General features: G+C 42.9%; 1 protein-coding gene across 5 annotated transcripts in view; it reads left to right on the top strand.

The window, feature by feature from the left end:
• The window catches only part of Stim (stromal interaction molecule), a 208,171-nt gene that overhangs the window by 162,144 nt on the left and 31,663 nt on the right, over nucleotides 1–14,364 (top strand). The window lies entirely within an intron of this gene.

Raw genomic sequence — 14,364 nt, 5'->3', positions numbered from 1 at the left:
AAGCTAAATAGATTCTAGACTTAATTTTTGTTAGTTCGGATATAGATTGCCATGTTACATGTTGCGAACTCCCCATCGCGGAATGTGACATGCATCAGATGCCGTTGGAATTCTTAGTTAATTTCCATTTTTATTCGCCCTTGGCGGAACCATATTATGAATGCTTCTTTTCTAGTGTAAGCCTGAATGCTATTAAGGATAGTATGTTAAATGTTAATTGGGCTTCTGTTCTCTCGCATCCTAGTGTAGACACGTCCTATAATGTTTTCCTGCATACGGTCCGTCGTATTATTGGTAACAATGCTTCCAAAAGGGTGCATGGCTCCTAGAGACTGCCGTGGTATACGAAGGGTCTTATGAAATATAAGAATCTTCGTAATAAGTACTTTAAACGATTTGGTAAGACCCGGGACCCTGTAGATTGGGCAAGGTATGTGCAACATAAGAGGGAGTTTGCTTTTTTAGACAAATTTTTGTATAACCAATATATTGCCGACGTTGAGAGGGAACTTGAAGTCAATCCCAGGTCTTTTTGGCATTTTATAAAGTTCAAAAGGTCAACGAGCTCTCTTCCTTCCGTTATGAACCTGGGCAGCTTGAGCGCTAATACGGATAATGGTATAGCAAACCTTCTTTCTTTAGCTCAAATTCTGAGCCATACGAAGCTTGGCACAGTTTCGATGTCTTAAACTCTATTCCCTCGGTGGTCAATATAGGCACACTCGATGTATCGGAAGAGGACATTTTGGTGACAATTGATGAATTCGATAATTCTAAAAAACCCGACTGTGATGGCATTTCTGCCTTCCTGCTTCGCAACTGTGTTGTAGCGTTCTGTGAACCTCTCAAAATTCTATTCACAAATTCGCTGTTAACGGGTCAGTTTATTGATAAGTGGAAAGCTGCCACGATTACGCCAATTTTTAAGAAAGGTACCAAAAATCTCAATTCCAATTATAGACCAATTGTCAAACTCAGCAATGTTTCAAAACTTCTAGAGCGAATCATTGCCAGAAAGATCACCTTCCTCATGAAATCGTACATTAGCCCAAATCATGGTTTTATGCCGGGTAGATCAACTACCACTAATCTCATTGCTTTCAGTAATTTCTGCACTCGTGTCTTTGAAATGCACTCTCAAGTCGACGTTGTGTATACTGACTTTGCTAAAGCCATTGACAAAGTCTCCCACTGTGCTTTAATAGCCAAGCTGCATCGGCTGGGGATTCATTCCTGCCTGCTCAGTTGGTTTAGGTCGTATCTTGAGCGGCGACAGTATGTCGTATTGATACATGGAAAGCCTTCGGACCCATTCTTGGCTACTTCCGGCCTTCCACAGGGAAGTGCACTTGGTCCACTTTTGTTCTTAATTTTTATTAATTTTTATTATTATATCTCAGCATTCAAGCTTCTGAGCATCTGCTTTATGCTGATGATCTTAAAATCTTCCGATCTGTCAAAACCTTAGGCGACAGTATCCTTCAACAGCGCGACCTGGATAGAGTTGCTCGTTGGTGCGGACTTAATTCGCTCCCACTCAACATTAGTAAATGTTACTTTGTTTCTTTTAGCAAGCGTGTTTTCAATGTGCTGGCCTCATATTCAATAGATGGCCATCCTCTCTTAAAGCAGATGGAGATACTTGACCTCGGGGTTTTGATATTTGACTCTAGATTTCTGTTTGCAGGGCATATGAATTTAATATTGCCAAAAGCCTATGCAATGTTCGGCTTTGTTAAGCGCAATTCATCCCAATTCAGGGACCCATATACGAGGCTAAGTCTGTACGCATTCCTTGTGCGCTCGCGCCTTGAGTACGCTTCCATGGTCTGGAATCCCACCGGGGTCGTTCAAATTTCGCGCATCGAGAGACTCCAAAGAAAGTTTCTGAAACTTGCACTGCATCCTCTGCCATTTTCCATTCCGATGCCGTCCTATGAGTGCAGATGTCGCCTCGTGCATCTTTCCTCTCTCGAGGATCGTAGGACCATTGCGGCTCAAATATTTATTTATGACCTTTTAGTGGGTAATATCGATTGCCCTGACCTACTTAGTAGGATTAACTTCACTACGCCCGCCAGGAGCCTCAGGACCCATGCACCCTTTGCAGTTGATCTCCACCGTACCAATTATGGCTTTCATGAGCCCATCTGTAGGACGCTTCGGCAGCACAATGCGCTGCCAGCTGGGATGCGCTTTGACTTTTTCCAGGGGAAGGGAGCCGTCAGACGGTTGCTTGTGAATTTCTTCCTGTTACATAATTCATTTATTAATGTTATTTTTTGTTATTTGTTAAGATAGAAATAAGTTAGCGTAGCCAGCTAAGGATTTTTTTGATTCCGTTGGCGAATAATAAATAAATAAATATTTCATTGATTTCACGCTTGCTTTTCAAATTCCGCCAAAGTGTGGTCCTAACGAGGGGGAAAAACCGTCAGTCCACCTTCCACCCATTCTTAATTAACCTTCTAGCATTTTTTACCGTTCCATCTTTTTTTAGCTGCTAAATGATAATGAGCATTTCACCAGATTCGAGCCCATGCATAAACTCTCCTGAATGCTTTAGATTGACAAATATAGACTTTTTATACCCAATACTTAAAATGAGTATTGGGGTATATTAGATTTGTGGTGAAAATGGATGTGTGTAACGTCCAGAAGGAATCGTTTCCGACCCCATAAAGTATATATATTCTTGATCAACATCAATAGCCGAGTCCAATGAGTCTTGTCTGTCTGTCAATATGTTCAATACGTCTTTTTTCTGTCTTGGGTCAGTATACATGATCTCGACCCTAATTGCCCAAACACGGAAGACAACCTAAACCGTCTTGTGAACAGGTTTACGGATGCGTGCAACAAAGCCTTCAAGGCAGCATGCCCTTCTGCCAGACCAAGGGGGAAAAAGAAACCCCCCTGGTGGTCTAAGCAACTAGACATCCTTCGTAGGACTTGTAGTTCTCTTTTTAATAGAGCTACAAGAGCAAATGAGGATACTCACTGGGCAGACTACAAAACCAGTCTAGCACTATAAAGGAAACGAGGAAGGCTAAAAGAGCCTCCTGGCAAAAATTTTGCTCCGAAATCGAGGAAGCCGCAAGACTCCGGAAAGTTCTCTCAAAAACTACCCCCTCGGTAGGTTACCTCAAAAAGAATGATGGTACGTGGACCAACTCCAGTGAGGAGCCCCTACACATTCTGCTCGACACGCATTTCCCCGGATGCACAACTACCGAGCCGACATACCTCCCAAGAGAGGGATCGGTAGAATCGATGGACCATATCCTTACAAAACGGAACATAAGTTGGGCAATAAACAGCTTTAACCCGTTTAAATCGACACGTCCGGACCAGGTAATCCCGGCCCAACTTCAGACGGCCGGGGATACGGCCATAAACTGGCTACATAGTATCTTCAGGAAGATACTGGCGGTATGCACAATACCACAATCATGGCTTAAGGCTATGATAGTTTTCATCCCTAAAGCAGGCAAAGCCTCACACTCAGCCCCGAAAGACTTTAGACCAATCAGTTTATCGTCTTTCCTACTCAAAACCTTTGAGAGAATTATCGGGTTACAATTACGGACAACCATAAGTCCCCAGCTGTACTCAAGTGCGCAGCATGCCTACCGGAAAGAACAATCCACGGAAACGACACTTCATGAAGTGATCTGAAGTGTAGAAAAATCGCTGCATCTCAAAGAATACTCACTAATAGCTTTTCTCGATATCGAGGGAGCCGATGGGATCGTCCACCCAGTCAAGGTATGTCAACAGAGGAACCCCGCAAGGGGGAGTTCTGTCTCCTCTTCTGTGGAACATGGCAGTCAATAAAATTCTATGCGACCTGGAAGAGGGGGGCTGCAAAGTAGTGGCATACGCGGACGACGTTGCAATTATCTTCGCGGGGAAATACCCCCAAACACTATGCGACCTAATGACCGCAAAGCTTGCTCGATTGTCCGGATGGACAGAGTCGTGCGGATTGGGACTAAATCCCTCGAAAACGGAACTCGTGTTATTCACAAAATACAAAGTCCCGCCCCTCAACCGCCCATTACTAAATGGATACAGGCTCTCCTTCAGCGACAGAGCCAGTTACTTAGGGTTGGTAATTGACAAAAAGCTTAACTGGAACCTGAATGTCAAGGATAGGGTGAAGAAGGCAACGACAGCACTCTACATTTGCAAAAATCTATCGGTCTAAAGTGGCTCATGAATCCAAGCATAGTCCTATGGATATATCTGTCAATAGTCAAACCTATAATACTCTACGGAGTTACTGTCTGGTGGCCTGCCCTAACAACAGGGACGATCACCAATCAGCTGGGCAAGGTTCAGCGAACGGCCGCCCTCTGCATCAGTGGAGCTCTTCGAACTACACCAAATGATGCGCTAAACGCCATGTTATGCCTCCAGAGCCTTGACCTTGCAGGAAAGGAGCGGCCAGAAATGGAAGCAATACTTCTTAGGGACTCTGAACAATGGGTACCTCATCACATAGGTCACTCATCTATACTAAATAAAAACAACATGGTCCCAGCAAGAACGGACTATCAAGTTCCAATGGAGCACACGGAGACTCCATTCAGCACAATCATCCCTCATAGAGACGAATGGCTCGAGGGACTCCCCGGACCAGACGGGGCCATAAGCATCTTCACGGATGGCTCAAAGCTGGACGGCAGTGTTGGAGTACTGTGGCGAAGTGCCGCAGATCTCTTCACGAGATGGCTCAGCAATTTGCTATGAGACTTCTATGGGTTTCGGGCCACCGGGACATCGAGGGTAACTGCATAGCGGACGAGCTGGCCAGATCTGGTACTACGACCCCCCTTCTCTAGGATAAGGAGGATATTTGTATGCCTATGGCCACCTGCAAGCTCATCATAAAGAGCAGTACACGCGACTGATAGACAACAAGTGGCAAATAGGGCCACGTTGTCGCACAGCTCGGCAAACATGGCCGACCATAGATAAGAAGCGCACCTCAGAGCTCTGCAAACTAGGCAGGGAAAGGTGCAGCGCAGTCATACGTTCCCTCACAGAACACTGGCTAGTAGGCACCCACGCAAGTAGGCTGGGTGCCCCATACAATGATTTCTGCCGCAGCTGCAGAGACGAGGACGAGGAGGAGGACTAGATAGTGGAACACCTGTTCTGTTCCTGTCCAGCTCTCAGCAGAAGGAGGCTGCATCACTTGGGCTCCGCCTTTCCGAACGACATCTCGGAAATGTCCACGATATGTCCCAGAAAAATCGCAAACTTTATAAGAGCATCTGGATGGGACAACTGTTGACAGGAAATCTCACTGCAGGGAGGGAATGATCCCAAGCGGTATCACAACAGCCGAAACCGGCCTAAGTGTGCCGGGCTCCGAGCGAGCTTGGCAGCCGCCTCTACCTTACCAAACCTAACCATACATGATCTCATTCCGACTTTTTCCGTTTGATGATTTTGCATCGTGCATCGAAGACCACTCTCAGGTATTTAGTGGAACTTCCGTCTCTAATGTCAGCTTGATGGGGAAGATAATATTTTCCTATCAATCCATCTGTAATTTTAGTCACGTGACCAAGATTTTTTTTAACATTTCTTTTTGGTTTTTAAACTTGGAAAACGTATTACTTCGTTTTCCATCCCAATGATTTATTTGGTTGCACAGTGGTCAGTGATGACTGCAACTTCTACTTCTTCTTTATGGTTTCTCAGGAATCGTGATGATATCTCTCCGTCCATGGGCCAAAAAATCAAGAAAAAGTATCAAAACCTCTTTACACAAAAAGTACAAAATTTTTCTCTTAAATGTCCAAACTTCCCAATGGCAAGCCGGATTTTTCTGGAAATCTAACGGGACTTTCTAAATAGAGAATTAATAGCGTGAACACGTGTTCATTTTCAAAGCGAAGCTGAAAGCAGGACGAGCTTTTTAGAAAAAAAGCGCTCTTCAAATCAGTCGTGTAATTGGTTAATTGGTCAATGGATTTTGAAGTTAAAGGTATTTCTTTTATATTAATTAATTAATAAAAACGAATTTATGTTGTGATTCTTGTGAAATTAATGTTTTGCGTATCCTATGTATTTATTATTTTTATACCCGATACTCAAAATGAGTATTGGGGTATATTAGATTTGTGGTAAAAGTGGATGTGTGTAACGTCCAGAAGGAATCGTTTCCGACCCTATAAAGTATATATATTCTTGATCAGCATCAATAGCCGAGTCGATTGAGCCCTGTCTGTCTGTCCGTCCGTCCGTCTGTCCGTCCCCTTCAGCGCCTAGTGCTCAAAGACTATAAGAGCTAGAGCAACGATGTTTTGGATCCAGACTTCTGTGATATGTCACTGCTACAAAAATATTTCAAAACTTTGCCCCGCCCACTTCCGCCCCCACAAAGGGCGAAAATCTGTGGCATCCACAACTTTATAGATACGAGAAAACCAAAAACGCAGAATCGTAGAGAATGACCATATCTTTTAGACTGCAGAATCTGAACTGGATCGTATTATTATTATAGCCAGCATCAAGAAAACAATTTCATTTTTTCTCGCCCTGTCTCTCTCTAACACACACGTAGCATAGGCGGCTTTGCTTAGAGTAAAACATTAGCGCCTAGATCTCAGAGACTATAAAAGCTAGTGCAACCAAATTTGGTATCCACACTCCTAATATATCGAGTTTGTTTCAAAATTTCGCCACACCCCCTTCCGCCCCCGCAAAGGATGCAAATCTGGGGATATTCACAAATCTCAGAGACTATTAAAGCTAGAGTAACCAAATTTAGTATCCGCACTCCTGTTAGATCTCACTATAAAACGTATATCTCAAAATTTCGCCCCACCCCCTTCCGCCCCCACAAAGGACGAAAATCTATTGCATCCACAATATTGCAGATTTGAGAAAACTAAAAACGCAGAATCATAGATAACGACCATATCTATCAGATTGCTGAATCTGAATCAGATCAGATCATTTTTATAGCCAAAGGAAACAAATCAATTTGCAGTGGCTACGCAGCGCGTGACGTCACGCTCAGACTGATTTTCTGTCTCTCTCGCACGCACTCTTTGTCGTGTCGTTTAATATTAGACGCCGCCTGCTGGAGGAGAACCATACTGACTTAGTATCGGGTATAACCGTAGAGTTGCGGTCTCCGAAGCAACTCACAACGTTCCCCCTCGTTTTGTGTGTGTATTGTATGTTTACTTAAAGTTTTAGTTGTGTTCCCCCCCCATTCCACCTTGGGTTTATTTTTTATTATATTTATCTGAGTTTTCAGATAATAAAAGTATTGAATTTATTTGCGGAAATTTGCGGATGTGTCTGTAATATTTAAAATACTAACTCGTCGTCTTATTTGTTCAAGGTCAAATTTTCCCAATGAAGCCTCCGTGTAGCCTTACGGCGCTATGTGTTTGTTTTCGTCTTTCTTGTTTGTGAACATTATTTAATTATCATATAATTATATGTATTATATAATTATTTATTTTTGATTTTAATTTTCTATTTGGTTTTGGAAGGCGATTCATATCATTGTGTGTTTGCACGGCAACTACTAATGCAGAAAAATTACAAGAAGTAAACACTACTGTGGCACGGTATTGAGAATAACGGCTACACATCTGAACTGAAAAATGTTATGAATCGTATGAATCATAAACGTTGTAAGTTGCTGCTGCGACTGCAACTCTTCACTTAATCCCGATACATACATACATAGTCAGTATGGCTACATTGAGCGACAATGTGTGCGTGCGGGGGAGACAGAAAACGTGTCTGAACATGTCGTGGGGCGCTGCGTAGCCACCGCAAATTAATTTGTTCCTTTTGGCTATAAACATGATCCAGATTCAGCAACCTCATAGATACGGTCATTCTCTATGATTGTGCGTTTTTAGTTTTCTCGTATCTTCAATATAGTGGATGCCACAGATTTTCGTCCTTTGCGATATCACAGGAGTGTGGATACCAAATTTGGTTGCTCTAGCTGTTATAGTCTCTGAGATCCTTGAACTCATATTTTGCAATAGGCAAAGCCGACCATGAAACCTGTGTGTTAGAAAGAAACAGAGCGAGAAAGAATGAAATTGTTTTCTTGATTCTGGCTATAATAATTATACGATCTGGGTTATATCTTTGAAATTGTGGATGCCACAGATTTTCGCCCTTTGTGGGGGTGGAAGTGGGCGGGACAAAGTTTTGAAATATACTTGTATCAGTGACATATCACAGAAGCCCGGATATAAAATGACGTTGCTCTAGCTCTTGTAGTCTTTAAGAACTACGCGCTGATAGAGACGGACAGACAGGGCTCAATAGACTCGGCTATTGATGCTGATCAAGAATATATATACTTTATGGTGTCAGAAACGATTCCTTCTGGACGTTACACACATCCATTTTCACCACAAATCTAATATACCCCAATGCTCATTTTGAGTATCGGGTATAAAAACCAAAAAATAAACTCAATCCCCGACCGGCATAGATGGCAAGACGGAATCTGGTAGTTATTTATTTATAATTCATGTTTATTCAAAATAGTTATATTAATCAAGATTCCAGAGGCTCATTATACAAAGCACCCTGATTGCTAAGTAGCGTGCTAAAGCTGTACCGTACGTAACGGTTGTGAGTTTATACTCTTTTAACTTTTCGTTTTGATTATCTCTCCAAATGATATGCAAATATTGTAGATATTGCAGATATTACAAATGGCCATTTACGCCATTTCACCATAATATCGAAAATATCTTTTTGGACTCTTGGTCCAACCCATATGATATCAATTAAACTTTTATTGTTTGTGGTTTTTGCTGAAGCATCGAAAACTACCCTCAGCTTTGTCGTTAGACTGGAATCTCTTATGACTGCTTGATGGGGCAAATAATATTTCCCATCTTCTTTGGACTCTACCATATGTCCTAAATTTGTACATTCATGATTAAACTGTATGTAATTTTCTTTTAATTTTTTATTATTGCTGAGCTTTCTTTATAAACTGTAAAATCGCGCCATAGTTTGTGGTTTTACATCTCCTAGAACCTTTTCTTTTTTAAATGGTATTTTAACCACATACCTACCATTCTCATCTCTTCTTGTTGTTTCCAAGAAGTGCTTCCCGCAAACATCTTCTTCTACGGTGTTCTTTTTACTTTACAATTCGTAAAACCGCTCTAAGTACCCAACTTCAATTGTTGTCGCCACAATAAATTGATCACCTTTTGATTTGGTGCAACCGGATATAATCTACCCGGATTCCGTCTTTTAAAATATGGGTATACAAATCTATCCTAATTATTAAACCTACTATTTGGTTTGTTAAAGTTAGGGTCTGCCAACACATAATCTTGACTTTTGTCAATATTGAAAGACTTTAATGGTAAAGCTTGGCAGCTTGATTAGTAGCCGTATGATTCCACTCGCTCCTATAGCCTTTCGATGAACGCTAGTCGAAGTCCCCATTTTCGGAGTTTGTCCGCCAGTAATGAGAGAGAGATCTCACCACCTCCGCGGCATAAGACCCGATGTCCCTAGGGAAAACTAGGCGCGGCAAGGGTCCAGTGGTATTCGGTCCAGGGCCTTGGTCCTTGCTGGGCGACTCCGGTCTGGTTCCTTGGGGTAGTCCTTGGGCAGCTCGTGATGGTTGGTCCTGGGCGTCCGGTGTCTTGGTCCTATCCGTGGTAGGATCCTTGGTTCGTGCTGGGCAGCTCGGGTATAATTAGCCGCAGTTTCTGTTCATTCTTGCTGTCTTCCATCTTCATTCGGCTTTCTGGCCGGGTGACGTGGCTGTGCTGCGGGGGTCCCTGGGGCTCGGTATGTTCCCAAAGCGCGTGGCCAATTCGTCCAGTCTTGCTTGCACGGGTTCGGGGTGTGCAGGGCGTGCGATGATTGCGGTGATCCCGTTCCGTAGGTTCTGGGGAAAGTGATCCTATACTAGGATACACAGTACTGGGTAGATGATCCTGTCGGAGGGTACGCGGCACGGTACTGGGAAAGGTGATCCTATACTAGAATACACAACACTGGGTAGATGATCCTGTCGAAGGACACGCGGTACGGTACTGGGTAAGGTGACCCTATACTAGGATACACAGCACTGGGTATATGATCCTGTTGAAGGACACGCGGCACGGAAGGCACGGAAGGTTCCTGTTCGAAGGCTCGGTGATCACTCTCGTAACTTGATATTTCCTGTTCGGAGGCTCGTATTGGCTGTAACCATGGCTTTGGGACTGAGGGCTCCGTTGCTCCTCTTTGGGTTCGCTGGATGTACCTTCGCTGCTGTGGCCTGTCGCCGTGTCGCCGCTCCTCTCGGCGCCTGTTGCTCTGTTGCTGCTGTGACTGTGCCGCCGTGTCGCTCGCCCGCCTGCTCCGTCGCTGCTGCTGCGTTGTCGCTGTCGCTGCTCGCCTGCTGCTTTGCCGCTATTTCCGCTTTGTCGCTGTCTCCCAACCTTGGCCGCGTGCCGCGTCCATTTTCTCCCGGCACGCGGTGCTGAGGTTGAAGTTGGTGTCTTTATTTTCGTTCTCCGTTTTATTTCCCTACCTAAAAACCCCACGGGTGCAGCAGGGGGAAAAACTGCCAACTCTGTACCTACAAGTACATAAGGAAACCACAGCTACGCAGTATCCGGGTGCACACGCGTGTTTCGAACAGGACTTTTCCGTGTATCACGAGAAAACTACTGAAAATTCGATTTCGGCCCTGTTAGAGAATCACTCCCGAGCTTGGCCCGCGATGGACTTCGGTCGCTTTTCTGCCGCTTTGCTATTTCTGTAGCTTTCCGCTGCTGGCCTTTCTTCATGTTCAGCTGCTGCGGCGTGGGCGTCAGAGCGATCGTCGGGCTCTCTTCGTCTCTCTCTCTGTCGAGCTAATGGGGTGTTTGGGTGTTTCTCGCTTGCTTGCTGCGTATGGCCGTCGGCTCTCTTCTTGCTGTTTCTTTTGTGTCGTCGCTTGTTCGCGGTGTATGATCGTCGTAGGCGTAGTTTCCCCTCTTTTCTTGCTGTTTCCTTTTGTGTCGTCGCTTGCTGCTGTTTCCCCAGAGGTGGGTGTTGCTCCTACATTGTGAAGGCTTGTACCTTTACAATATCTTATTTTGTATCGTTGCCCCTTTACTATTCACGCTGTTTTCCTCAGCTACGGCTTACATCCTAACTTCTAGGTTGCTTACCATGCTTTGAATATCAAATTCTAAATCGCCGATCTGGTCGTGGAAACTGTCGTTTGTCCCACAGCTATGATAAAACTCCTAAATTTAGAGCTCAGTTTTTTACTGTCGTTTGTTTCATAGCTATGATTAAACTCCTCAATTTTTGAGCTCAGGAACTCAATTTTTCCCCTTCTCATTCTACACTCTCCCAGTTTAGCCTGATCAAACGTCAGCATGGTTTGCTCTAAATAAGTTTTCCACTATTCTGTCGATTCCCTCAGATACTTTTTCTATGGTATTGTCATTTTTGGGCTCTATGTCTTTATTTCAAAGTTACAGTCTCCACTGATTGTAACTCTTCTATTTCTACCTTCCCTTTCGTTAGGGTTTCATTACATACTTCTGATGTATATTTTTAATCATGTTTGCGTACTACTGTCTCTTATAGTAGTCATGATCGACTACTCCATATGCTAACACTGTAGAATTATTGCTTGTAACTTTGTTCTTAAGGTCTCCTTAAGACCTTAAGGTCCTCCTTAGCCTCCTTGACCTCCTTAAGGTCAAATGACCAGCCTCAATCTTCTTAATTTCTTTTGCTATCGCGGCTTGAGCCTCTAATAGTTTAATTATTTGTTCTGATGACATCTTACTTTAATTTGTTACTTAATTAAGCTGAAAAACAATTTAAGATATGAGACTTAGCTCATGAATTCTGCTTCTGCTGTTGTTTTTACTGCTGCCGCTGAAGTTGCTGTCGCTGCTGCTGGTGTTGCCTCTGCTTATTGCTATTTTCTATGCTGCTGATGTCGCTGCAGCTATTGTCACTGCTGCTGATGTCGATGCTGCTGGTGTCGATGCTGCTTATGTTGCTGCAGCTATTTTCGCTGCTGCTGGGGACGCCGCAGTTATTGTCGCTGGCACAGTGAGCACACACAAACCAATTTATTTATTTATTTTTTCACCGTTACAGTCACAGTTCTTTTGCCACTTGTATTTGTTCAGCTAAACTTACATTTCATCAATTTATTTTATACTCTGTTCCATCCTACAGGAGGGAAATCAGAATTCTGTATTTTGCTACCTTTAGTTGTCAGTGATCTAGACACTTGTTTAGTCTCAAGGAAGCTGGTTTAACTCCGTGCTCTTACCACAGGAGGAGAGTCTCGAAGGACCAAAATGTTAAGACCTTAAAAGAAAAGTCTAGACATTTGCGAGTTGAGTTGTAATTTCAAACTAAATTTTATTCTTAAAATCAGAGCCTTATATGTGATTTGACAATGAGGTAGGAGGTACAATTTGGTAGTCTATAATTATCGTTAGACCTACGCAGAGGATACACTTTACTTAGGGTGTCTATTTGAGTACATGCTTACATTAGTTTTATTTTAGGACCGCATTTGTTAAGTGTTTTCTCCACTTGTGTTTTGTTGTCGTATTAATGGGTTACAGATCTCTGTTTACACCAGTGCAGTCATAACTTGTCTACTTTATGTTATTTCTTTAGAGATCGGTGTTGTTACATGAGTTTATGTGTACAATAATCTATTTATATTTAAACATTCTGCAAGGGGCCGAAAGTGGCATTGTATTGACGATAATATGTTCATGTTTGAACACCAATATAATTTTTTGCGTCAGACTTGCTACCCTTTTTATGGAGAGGAATTATAAACGATTCCTTCCAGATGGGGGGGAAGCAAGAAGAATCAGTGGGCAGGGTGAATAGTTTAAGTAAGGGTCCACACAGAACATCGGCGAAGTATTTTTCAAAATTATTAATTGAAACTTCCGTTTCATTAATTTTTATTTATTTATTTTATTTTTTTTTTATATTCTCCGATCACAATAGATATACCCAGTTATCTATTAAAAATACAGCCTGTTTAGCTCGTATTTTTCCAAATTATTAATTGAAACTCTCGTTTCATTAATTTATTTTATACTCTGTTCCTTCCTATAGGAGGGAAATCAAAGTTTTTTATTTTGCTACCTTTAGCTGTCAGTGAACTAGACACTTGTTTAGTCTCAAAGGAGCTGGCTTAACTCCGTGCTCTTACCACAGGGGGAAAACAACGGAAGTCTCGAAGGACCAAAATGTTAAACTCCGTGCTCTTACCACAGCGGAGGAAACAACGGAAAAAACATTTTACTGTGGGTGCATGCTTACATTAGTTTTATTTTAGGACCGCATTTGTTAAGTGTTTTCTCCACTTGTGTTTTGTTGTCGTATTAATGGGTTACAGATCTCTGTTTACACCCGTGCAGTCATAACTTGTCTACTTTATGTGATTTCTTTAGAGATCGGTTTTGTTACATGAGTGAATGTGTTCAATAATATGTTTATGTTTGAACATTCTGCAAGGGGCCGAAAGTGGCAAGGTTTTGACGATAATGTTTATTTGGGCCGGAGGCTTAGCTTAAGCCGATTGCTTGCACCATACCCTTGACACTGCTTTAATGCCTCCAATAGGCCAATATTCCAGCCAAATTTTGGCAGGGGGCGAGGTTTAGCATAAATGTTCCTTTCGTGGTAACATCTTATCAGCGCAACAGGTATATGATGCCCCTATGGAAAAATTTGCATATGTCGAGCATCAAAACTGAGCGAGAATTGTCCAAGACGACCTCCAACTATCAGTAAGCCAGACTGATCGATGAAAGGAGAGAGCGAACTGATAGAAATCGATTTCATGACTTGACCAGCATTAATCTCCTTCATGTCCATCCACAAAAATTTTCAGATGAATATGTCGAATTAGTAGATGTGTTCCTTGCCGAATATCAGAAACGATCAGTCCAGGATGGCTAAGACGATGTATAAATTTATTCATGTAGGCCAATGTGCGCTGTTTGCCAATGAATGACTTTGCAAACTTGCATTCGGACGTGAGATCTAAATGTGGAAACGCGTATCGGAAGTATAAGATACGGTCTGTATCACATCCTTAGAGCCTACCAAAAACAATTTAGCGTGAAACCACAGCTCTGACTGGATAAGGCAGCTGGGAAGCGAGAGAGAATATCAGCAGGATTTAAAGATATGGGAACATAGCGCCATTCCATGGCTGCCGTCAACTGCCGAATTGATGCCATTCAACTTGCCTCGAAACCTTGAAATTTGGCTGGCTCATCCAGTGGTAGTGGCGCCACTCGAGACTTTGAGCACAAAACCTGGCTCGACGACTGGGCTTCCCTAGACACGACACAT

This window comes from Drosophila pseudoobscura, chromosome X (assembly GCF_009870125.1).
Source record: "Drosophila pseudoobscura strain MV-25-SWS-2005 chromosome X, UCI_Dpse_MV25, whole genome shotgun sequence".
Taxonomy (NCBI): Eukaryota; Metazoa; Arthropoda; class Insecta; order Diptera; family Drosophilidae; genus Drosophila; species Drosophila pseudoobscura.
This window is presented reverse-complemented; position numbering and strand designations above follow the sequence as displayed.